The sequence below is a fragment of the Mytilus galloprovincialis genome, chromosome 10 (genome assembly GCF_965363235.1).
Source record: "Mytilus galloprovincialis chromosome 10, xbMytGall1.hap1.1, whole genome shotgun sequence".
Classification (NCBI taxonomy): Eukaryota; Metazoa; Mollusca; class Bivalvia; order Mytilida; family Mytilidae; genus Mytilus; species Mytilus galloprovincialis.
In genome coordinates this window covers 90,255,987-90,266,691 of record NC_134847.1, presented here as the reverse complement: position 1 = coordinate 90,266,691, position 10,705 = coordinate 90,255,987, and the positions used below count along the sequence as shown (strand labels likewise).

Here is a 10,705-nt window from a genome sequence, read left to right as displayed (position 1 = left end):
GAATATTTATACACATGTTTGAATTATCAGGCATGTTAAATGCTACATATCATATTTGTTGTAATAATCTGTAGAGTGTTTGTCGCGGAAATTTGTCTAAATCTTTTACCATTGCCTTAATGTTGTGCATGAAAACAAACTATCTAACAAACTTTTAATAATCAATCTATTAAATCATGATAACATTATAAAAGGTATTCTGTGTCTACATTCGTTTTTCTTACATTAACAAGGTCCAATATGCGTCAGAGAATTCAAACTGTGATTACGTAGTAAAAGTTTCTTTGAAATCAATGTCATACCTTATGTAACTAGTGATTAATATTGACAAGTCGGCAATCCTTTTTATATGATTATATACCCGGATTCGAAATCCTACACAAGCAAAATATCCTACATTTTTAGAAGTCCTTACTTCGTATATAAAAGACGGAACTTTCAAACTTTATGGCAATTCGTTAACTATTCTATATTATGCATTAGGGTAGGTATTTTGTTATAATTTTATAATTGATTCAAATGCGTACTAATTGAGCAGTTATTCATTTTAATTCATTGTATTCTTGTCTTTGCTTATGTCCTTTGTCTTTAGAGTGTATTATGATTTAGTCCTTGATTCAAATGAGTATCTGTTAATATTCCTAGACATGTTATTTATCTTGGTGTTACATTTAAATTTGCAAGTCACATGTTTTAATCTGGAATCGCATAGATTTAGAAGACAGAAGTTTACGGATGTTCTAATCCCGAAAATCGATTACAAAGAGACAAATTAAGGTAACAAACTGAGGTACTAACATTACATCCAACAGGAGCGAGGTCGGTTGCGTAGACAGGTTAAACGTCTCTTGTTATGAATGCATCACCCGCAATGCGAATCCAGATTCAGTCAATATGTCTCAGTCGGGAATAAAACACTATCGTACTGGTATTAGAAGGTATCAGACCAGGAAAACATGTCTCAAGGGCGTTTAGACACCAATACATCATATCGAGCAACCAATTCGTGATGGTGACGGTAAAAATATTGTAGCGTCGATTTCAGTCATCTTTTTCATAGATCTTGTCAGGCAGTTTTTGCGTAAGCAGCACGTCCTTGTTAGTAAAGTCAGAGAAGTTCAGGACTAATACTTTTCCTCAATATCTAGGCATGAAAGTATTGCATTTGGTGTTGGTTTTATATTCAAATTAATTGTAATTTAGATTTTTACTTGGTTTCTTCATTGGGATCTTATGTCTATCAATAATTAAAAATAGCGTATAAGTTTCATCAAGACGCTGGTTTTAATCACAATTGGAAGACGTGGTTTTAAAAAGACATTCTGCAATCCTATAGGGTCAAACTGTGCACTTTTTATTGCCGGCTTTTTCCTTTATATATGTATAGATTATTACTTTGCATATTTCATATCAAACACTTTATCGGCACTTTTCATGATAGCCGAAAGGCTCGGGGGATGATATCATCAACGAGGGCCAATGAAGGGTTTGATGTGAAATATGACATGTATTGATCCTTTCATCATATACTTCAGCAGAAGAAATACAGACAAAAACTATTTTTTTTAAATTTGAATAAATTGCTTTATGACTGACGACTAAATCCATTTAGATTCTAGTACTTTAATAATACACAAAGACATGATTTTAACAACTGTTAGAAATCTCTACGATACAATTATATATTTAATCAGTTAAACTGTAACTCAATCCGGTAGGCGTTACTTAGAATAAATGCACGTGTAAAGGTAACTTTGTTAAAGTAAAAACAAATAATTTATATCGTTACAATTCCTCTGTGAAGAAACTGTAATAGTAATTTAATGTTCTTTCAGTGAAACGATAAGAAATTACAGAAGTAATATTTACAGTATTTACAAAGCAAACGATTAATCGCTATTGATGTTTGCATTTCACAGAAAGGTTTCAAGTCATTAAAATAACCAGACACAATTTTGAAATAATTGTTGTAATGCCTTAGAACAGAGTTTACTATCAAATACAAGTGTACTGAATTATAATTAGATTTAGTTGACTTATACAATATATTGTCTGATTATTTAAAATAAATCTTAACATAATTATAAGGTCAGAGTAGACTGCTCTGCCTTCCTACCCCTATATCTGAGCAAGGGTTTAATTGTGACCCTTCGTGACTACTCAGATCTCGACTGACTATTCTAATTAACATAATCTTTATATCTGATCGGTGATCTAACTGTTCTGCTTGTGTAATGTTGTTCCGAATTCTTCGAGTGGTTTTCTATCTCTATAGTCATGTCCTTGTTTGAATGTTCAATTGGAAGTTCATCATCTAGTGAAATATTTTCACAGTTCTCATTTGTCTTTATGATATGCCCCGTATTTCGGCGATACGTATTTCCATTTGGAGTTTGAATGGTGGATGACCTCGGCTGGTCAAGTTGATCAGTTATTATAGCTGACTTCCACCGGTTATTGTCCTGATAACGAACGGTTTGTCTTTTCCTAAATTTCTGTTGTTTTTTATATCTCTATCATAGTAGTTCTTTTGTTTAATTTTGGTGTTTTTCATCTTTTGGCGTGTGGTATGGATGTTCGGGACCTTCGAAGTAAGTAGTTTCTGAGAAGCCAGTAATTGTCCCCTAATCCGTCTGTTCATGAGTTATTGCGCAGGTGAACTTACATTGTTTATTGGAGTATTTCAGTAGTCTATAAAGTGATGTATGGATCTCTTTCGTCAGCTTCAGTTTTGTCAAGCAAGGTTTTAACAACGTTAACATATTTTTCTGCTAGTCCATTTGTTGTTGGTGATACAAACTCGATGTAGTATGTTGAAAATTCCAAGTTTTAGCAAATTTCTGAAATTTAACGGATGAATATTGAGATCCAGAATCACAACGAATTTTGGTTGGTATGCCATGACGTGCGAATATTGATTTAAAATCACTGTTTTTGCACTGATGTTTTTCTAGCTTGGCAATCTTTAAATATCTTAAGTAATAATCCACAACCATCAAATAGTCAGATCTATTCCAATGAAATAAATCAGTTCCGACTGCGTGCTAAGGAAGATTTAGTATTTCGGGCGGCTCCTTCTATTTGAATTTCTGTGTTCTAAGCATATTCCATATTTTGTAATAATGTCATAAATCTGTCCATTTATGCCTGGCCTATATACAAAATCTCTCGCTAACTTCTTGGTTTTTTTTCTGTTCAAATGTGACATTCATTTAGTCTTTTCAGCATTCCATCTTGGACTAGTTGGGATAAATAAAAACCTTTTAAAACGATTCATTTGTCTTCCGTAAGTTCATCTTTACAGTTCCAATATTCATTAATTGTATTTGGTACGTCACTTTCAGGCCAACCTTCTAAGATATATTTTTTTAACTATTGACAACTTGTCAACTTTTTATGTCTCATCTGTTATTTCTTCCATTTTCTTATCCGATACCGGCATATTTTCAATTACCATGTTGGTGAAGAATTCAATGTCTTCATTAATGTTATCTCGGTCATCTTTTATGTATGCCTTTGATAGCATATCTGGTACGAACATTAATTTCCAAGGCTTATAGTTTACAGAAAAGTCATAAGTCTGTAATCTGAGTAACATCCTCTGTAACCTTGGTGGTGTATTTGCTAATGGCTGTTTCACGATAGCTTCAAGTGCTTTACGATCAGACTCGACAAGTATATATTTTTATATATGTACTGATGTAATCTCTCAAGTCCATACAATATAGCTAATATTTCTTTCTTAATGTTTGCATATCGTGTTTCGGTCTCGGTCATAGATCTGGAAGCAAACGCCAAAGGTTTATCATCTTGTAATAACAAATCTACAAGCACCCGATTTTGACCCATCACAGCTTACTTTGACTGGTTTAGTAACATTAAAATACGTCAGCACAGGATCATTGGTTAAAATGTCTTTGATACGTTCAACTTCGTCTTTGAGTAATTGTCTTATAGTTTCTGTTATTGTTGACATGTTTGGTACAAACTTTGCTATATAATTAGCAGTACCAAGTAGCCTCTGCACTCTTTATATTGTTATTTGTCGTGTCTTTTATTGCCTTGATTTTCTCTGGATCCGGACGGATTCCATCTTTGCATAGTACATGTCCTATGTACATTGACATATTTCTAAATTAAGCGGTAAACCTACTTCTTCACATTTCCGTCAAGCCTACGACAGTGTTCTTCTTCTGTTAAAACCCAAATGATATTTTCAAATATTTGAGAGATGCGTTTTTGGTATACCTCTTGTGAGCTTTGGATTCCGAACGAAATTCTCATAAAGCAGTACTTGACAAAAGAAGAACTAAAGGATGTCAACAATTGTTTTTTTTCATCCAGTTTGAGCTTCCCATAGCATTGGTTACAATCAGCTTTGAAGAACCATTTTGCGCCGAATGTTCTCAGTGTTATGTCTTCAATTGTTGGTAATTGGCACAATTTCCTTTTTTTATGGCAACATTAAGGGATCTTGGATCTAAACACACTCCTAATTTGTTTGATATTGGTTTTCTAACAACAATTTGTGAGTGTCAATTGTTTCGTCAAATTTCCTATAACATGTTTTCTTCCATTCTTTCAAAGTCTTTCAAGTTCTTTCGTAGCTTAGCTGGTATGTTTCTCGGTGCATTTACGACAGGCTGAATACTTTTGTCAATTTTAATGAGTTAAAGTTTCTCTAGACATCCTAGTCCATTGAATACCTTCGGAAATGCTTTAATTGGGTATTGTTCCGGTTTCATGGTCATGATTACTTGTATTAGTTCCAAATCATTGGATGCTTTTAATCCAAGTAGTGGTGATTCTTCAGTCTCAGTAACAAAGAAATCAAATTGTTTATCTTGTAATTCTAATTGACATTTACCTTGTACTTTCAGTTTATCACCATAATAGCTTGTTAGCGTTAGCGTTGACATTAATTTTACATTAAAGAGCGTGTCAAAAATTGCGGACGGTAAACTATTAACTTCTGCGCCAGTATCAACTTTAAACTTAATTTTCTTACCTTGAAATGTGTATGTTGTAATGCATTTATCTCTGACAATTTCCGTTTTCCTCTTTTCGGTGACGCTTCCAACGAAGAATTCGTCCTGATCGGAATCACTATTTTATTCATATTCCTCCAATGCGTGTACTTTACGTTTGGATCTGTAAAATTTTTGAATGTGATTCAATTTACTACATTTTCGGCACTTTTTTCCATAAGCAGGACAATTTCTTTTTTTCTGTCGAATTCCGTATTTTCCGCAATTGAATGATTGATCTTCCTTTCTTATTTGTTGTTGATTTTCATAACGTGGTCTTCTTTTGAGTACGTGCACAGCTTCCTCCTTTTTTAATGTCTTAATTTGTCGTTGTGATTCCTCGTCTGCTCGGCAAACAATTATTGCTTTTTCGAGTGTTGGTTCGTCATCTTTCAGTAATCTTCACTTAACCCCTTGTTGAGTTTGTCCCACACACAGTACGATCCCGTACAAGTTCTTTATTTATTGCGGCAAACGCACAATTTCGTGTCATGCTCCTTAAATCCATTACAAATTGATTTATCGACTCTGATTGTTCGTGTACCTATGTGTTGAATTTGTAACTTTCCATGGTTACATTTTTTTCTCGGTATGCAATATCTTTCAAAATGTGTGAACAGTGGTGCAATTTTGTCTTTGTCTGCTTCCTGGATATAAAAGGTGTTAAAAATATCCCAGCTTCCTCTCCGATGACAAAAAGCACACGTTGCATGTATCCTTTTCATCTATTTCGCTCATAGCTACATCTAACTATAACTCCATTGTCTGACGCCATTTCGTTCATATTTCCGTCACTGGAAAAGTTCATTTCAGGAGGCTGCTTCCATGTTACTTTTTTTCGGTGCCTGCGGCAAACAATAGTCTTGACATTCACGAGTTGTCTTACATCTGACACCATGTTATATTCATCAACTGCTTTATGACCGATGACTAAATCCATATAAATTCTAATTCCTTAATATCACACAAAGACATAATTATAACAACTGTTAGAAATCCCAAAGACACAATTATATATTTAATCAGTTAAACTGTCACTCAATCCGGTAGGCGGTACTAAGAATAGATGCACGTGTAAAGATAATCTAGTTTAAGTAAATACAAATGATTGATATCATTGAATTACCTAATACTTGTTTTTATGCTACTTTGTTATGTTTTTTCACTGACAACGTTTCATTGGGGTATATTTCCTGAATTTGCCGAGTGACGTCCAAATGCCATGCCATAACGTGATGGAAAGGCATGCGATAATAACCGGACGCGATTAGTAATGTTATTCATCAGCCTCCTAAGCACCATTTCGGAAAATATGGAAGTCACGTAAATTTAATGCTATTATCATACTGTAAAAAATATAAGTTATTTACTCTAAGTGTATGATAAACAGGCGTTCTTTAAAAAGATTATAAAAAGATATCATTATCATTTTACCTCGTGTTTTATATAAAGGATTTTCTCTCACTAAATTATTCAATTTTGGTAACTATGTTAAACGCATATCTCCTTTTAAACATAATATAAAGGATAGCACAAATACATTTAATTCTGCCGCATATCTTGATTTGCATCTAGAAAGTCTATAAAAACCGACAGAATCAAACGTTATAAACCAATGAAACGAGTGAAAAAACAACTTGTATATTCCTAACTTGGTACTTGTCATTGTAGTTAAATGAATCTTTGTTTCAAATGAAAATGTTTATCTACAATCAATCATATACTCTGAAAGTAAATATCTTTAGTAAATTTGTTACTTGATTTTATTTTTGATAGGAAGTTCACAAGTATGAATTTTGTTAGATTTTCGATAGTGTTGTTCCTCATAGACATAGTTTCATGCCACCCTGTGAAGAATGTTGGATTTTATAATCTGGATCCAAACAGTGTCATTGCTGTCCCAAAACGGAGTCCATTGAAATGGAGACAACTCTCTTTTGAATCGAATTTCAAATTAGCTAAGAAAGGAGAGGAGATAGTAGTACCAAAAGATGGCTTAATAAAGGCTGAAGTAACAGTTTCTGTCGGAGCAACTAAGAGAAGATTGGCAGTTGATGTTTGTGTCGAGTTGATTCAGTCTAACAACAAAACATGTCAGAGAATCAAACACGGAGATATAGTGTTTCTGAATGAAATATTTTCAGTTAAACGACATGATAGAATTAGAGTGATTGTATTAGGAACTGACCAAATATATGCTTCATTTGAATACAACCGATTTAGATTATATTACATATGACAGTTATTCAATATTAGAACAATTCGATGTAGAAACGAGTATTTCTTATCTTTTCCTTTTAAACGTCATTTCTGAAACTGACAATTTTTTATATTAGAGTGATGATTTGTTTTTTATGCCGATTCATCATCTACTAAATGATATTTTGAGTACGTCATTATTACCCTGGTAATAAATATTTTGTTGTAAGCCTGCTGTTTATCTATGCACTATGTGTACATCCTGCTGTTTACTAATACACTATTTGTATGTTGTAAGCCTGCTGTTTTATTAAATACAATTGAGAATGGAAATGGGGAATGTGTCAAAGACACAACAACCCGCCAAAGAGCAGACAACAGCCGAAGGCCACCACTTGGTCTTCAATGTAATACATTATGTGTACGTTGTAAGTCTGCAGTTTATTACCATAATCTTATAATTCGTATATGATTGGTATATCTACAAATAATTGAATCGGATTGGTCCGTTTGATTTCTTCTCTTGGTTTACACTTCGATATACCATGTTGCCAAATCAACTTTCATAACATTCAATGTGATATCATTACTGGTCTATTTTCTATTTTAATGCATAAAAGATATAAGACAATAAAGCTTGGAAAATGTACTGATTAAATTAATATAGCACTCCGCTAAATTTCATGAATAATCGAATTAACGTCACGGTAAAACGTGACGTTATAAGAACGAAAACTATCAAACTTAAGATTCGGATAATATCTCATTATAATGAAGTTTTGTTTATGTAGCATCAAGGCCATAAGCACCAAAGAGAGTCATTTAGTAAATTATCATGTCACTATCACAGCTCCGCTTAAGGCCTCCTCTGAACATTTGAAGGTCCCCACAATGTATTGGTTACCTAAACTAATCAAAAAACTCGTAAAATATCGTTTAATCACGGCCTTAAGTTAGTGTTCTACTACTGATCTTTCGGTGCTTTCAACGAGTTCTTTAACTACTATCAAAGAATTTATCATTAGTTTTTTTCTAATAAAACATATGAAAATAGTGGAATTAATAATTTTTGGAGTGTACAAAATTCTTTGGATGTTTTAGATAAATAACGTGCTTTTGAAGGTCCTTTTGATTTGGTTGACAGTTATGACTTTTCCAATCTTTATACTACACTTGCACATAATCTTATCAAACCAAAGTTTTTCTTTTTTATTAAATGGTCGTTAGATAAGTCTGATTGCAAATTTAGTTGCTGCAACTTATATAAAGCCTTTCATTCAAATGAGAAAGGTAAATATGCTAGATATTTTTACTGGAGGTGTGATGAGATGGTAAAAGCCCTAAATTTTCTCCTTGGCAACATTTATGTACGTTTCGGCAATAAAGTTTATCGACAGGTTGTAGATATTCTTATGGGCACCACACTTCTTACGGTGTTTATATATCCTAATGTGTTCGCTTTGCCCGTGTCTGTAGTGACGTTTTAGATTTCAATGAGCGTAATCTGTGAATAACTAATGAGAAATGTGGCTAAGAATTATAAGGATTCAACACATTGTTCTAGAGTTTATTGATGCGTAAACTGGGTCGCTTACTCACAAGTCCTGAAAAGTGTGTTATATGGTCAACAAATAGGATAGTTTTATCGTTAAAATCTATGATAAGATGCGATACAGCTTTTCCATAGCGCACAGTGTCCTTTGGCCCAGTTTACCCTTCCAAAGCACCTGAGATCACCCCCAGTTTTTGATGGGGTTCGTGTTGCTCAGTCTCTAGTAACTATGTTGTGTTTTGTGTACTATTGTTTGTCTGTTGGTCCTTTTCTTCTTTTTAAGCCATGGCGTTGTCATTTTATTATCGACTCATGAGTTTGAATGTCCCTTTGTTATCTTTCGCCTCTCTTTTACACATTGATAACCTGTAAAAAATGTGTTTTAATTCTATATGAATGTAGTGTTTTGTTGTTCATTAATATATATATAATATTTGCCTCCCACTAGTTTATATGATTTGTGGTGTTTTCTTTCCTCTTGTTATTCAGTATGATTTTTGTATGCTGTAGCCTCCCACTAGTTTATATGATTTGTGGGGTTTTCTTTCCTCTTGTTATTCAGTATGATTTTTGTATGCTGTTGCCTCCCACTAGTTTATATGATTTGTGGTGTTTTCTTTCCTCTTGTTATTCAGTATGGTTTTTGTATGCTGTTGCCTCCCACTATAAGTTATATGGTTCGCTACTGACCCCCTACGGATCCATAGAGGGTTAGTAAAATCCATAGGGGGTGAGGCCGGAGGCCGAGTCCCCTATGAATTTTATTCACCCTCTATGGATCCGTAGGGGGTCAGTAGTTAACCGTATAACGAATTTATCGGACGCTGGACTTTTTCTGCGGCGTTTTGTTGAAAAATAAACAATGAAACACAACAACATTAATAGATGACGTCGCCATTAACGCGTCATGAACCCCATATGAAACTTACTAACCCCATACGGTCTCATAGGGGGTCACCACGTGACGGCATTTAACCAATCACAGCGTGATAATTCATCTGTGGTCCGATAATAGTTTATATTATTTGTGGTGTTTTCTTTCCTCTTGTTATTCAGTATGGTTTATGTATGTTGTTATATCTTACTGTTGATTTATATGATTTGTGTATGTTGTATCTTTGGATTAATCGATGTAAGTGTTGTATGATGTTATAATATAAATAAGAAGATGTGGTATGAGTGCCATTGAGACAACTCTCCTTCAAAGTCACAATGTGTAAAAAGTAAACAATAATAGGTCAAAGTACGACCTTCAACACGGAGCCTTAGCTCACACCGAACAGCAAGCTATAAAGAGCCCCAACATGAATAGTGTGAAATGGTTAACTCGATCAGAAAGACATATAAACAAAAGCAAGCAAACACATACTGAACGAAAAAGTTCGACCCATGACACAACACATCACATTTCGAAAAAAAAAGATGCAGAACAATGTCAAAAAGACAACTTTTACCTGGGAAAAAATGGCGTTAAATAATGTAACGTACACAGGTAAATTTAATTATAAAAATTTTGTTGTTAGAAGTACAGAAACATTTTTTACCAAATAAATAAATTTGTAGTTCACAGTACGAGTACAAAAGTGAAAATGTATCGTCATAATAAATACTTACCTAAGGTGGTACATATTAAAAATAGTGAGACGAGATATAACACAAAATAAGTAAACATTGAATAACAGAAATGCATTACAAATTGTGTCAACAGGTCAAATTAACAAGAAAGTACGATTTGATACATTAGTACTCGCAGTTACTGAAAGCTAGTTAAAAGCCAAAAACAATTAATAATAAAAAATCATGCATCAAAGACTAAAATCAATTAAAACACATCCCAGGGATTTAGTGTTTCAACGCCATGTACAGTCAAAGAAGACATGACTTGTGCAATGCTAAAGTAAAAGTTTCTACAAGCAGAACGATAGTT

The 10,705-nt window shown here is 33.6% G+C and overlaps 1 long non-coding RNA gene across 1 annotated transcript; it reads left to right on the top strand.

The window, feature by feature from the left end:
* The first annotated feature begins 368 nt into the window (after positions 1-368).
* On the top strand, positions 369-7,455 carry LOC143049455 (uncharacterized). The gene is made up of 2 exons (XR_012970252.1): positions 369-484; positions 6,804-7,455. It is a non-coding gene; the product is annotated as an uncharacterized LOC143049455 (long non-coding RNA).
* Positions 7,456-10,705: the final 3,250 nt, after the last annotated feature.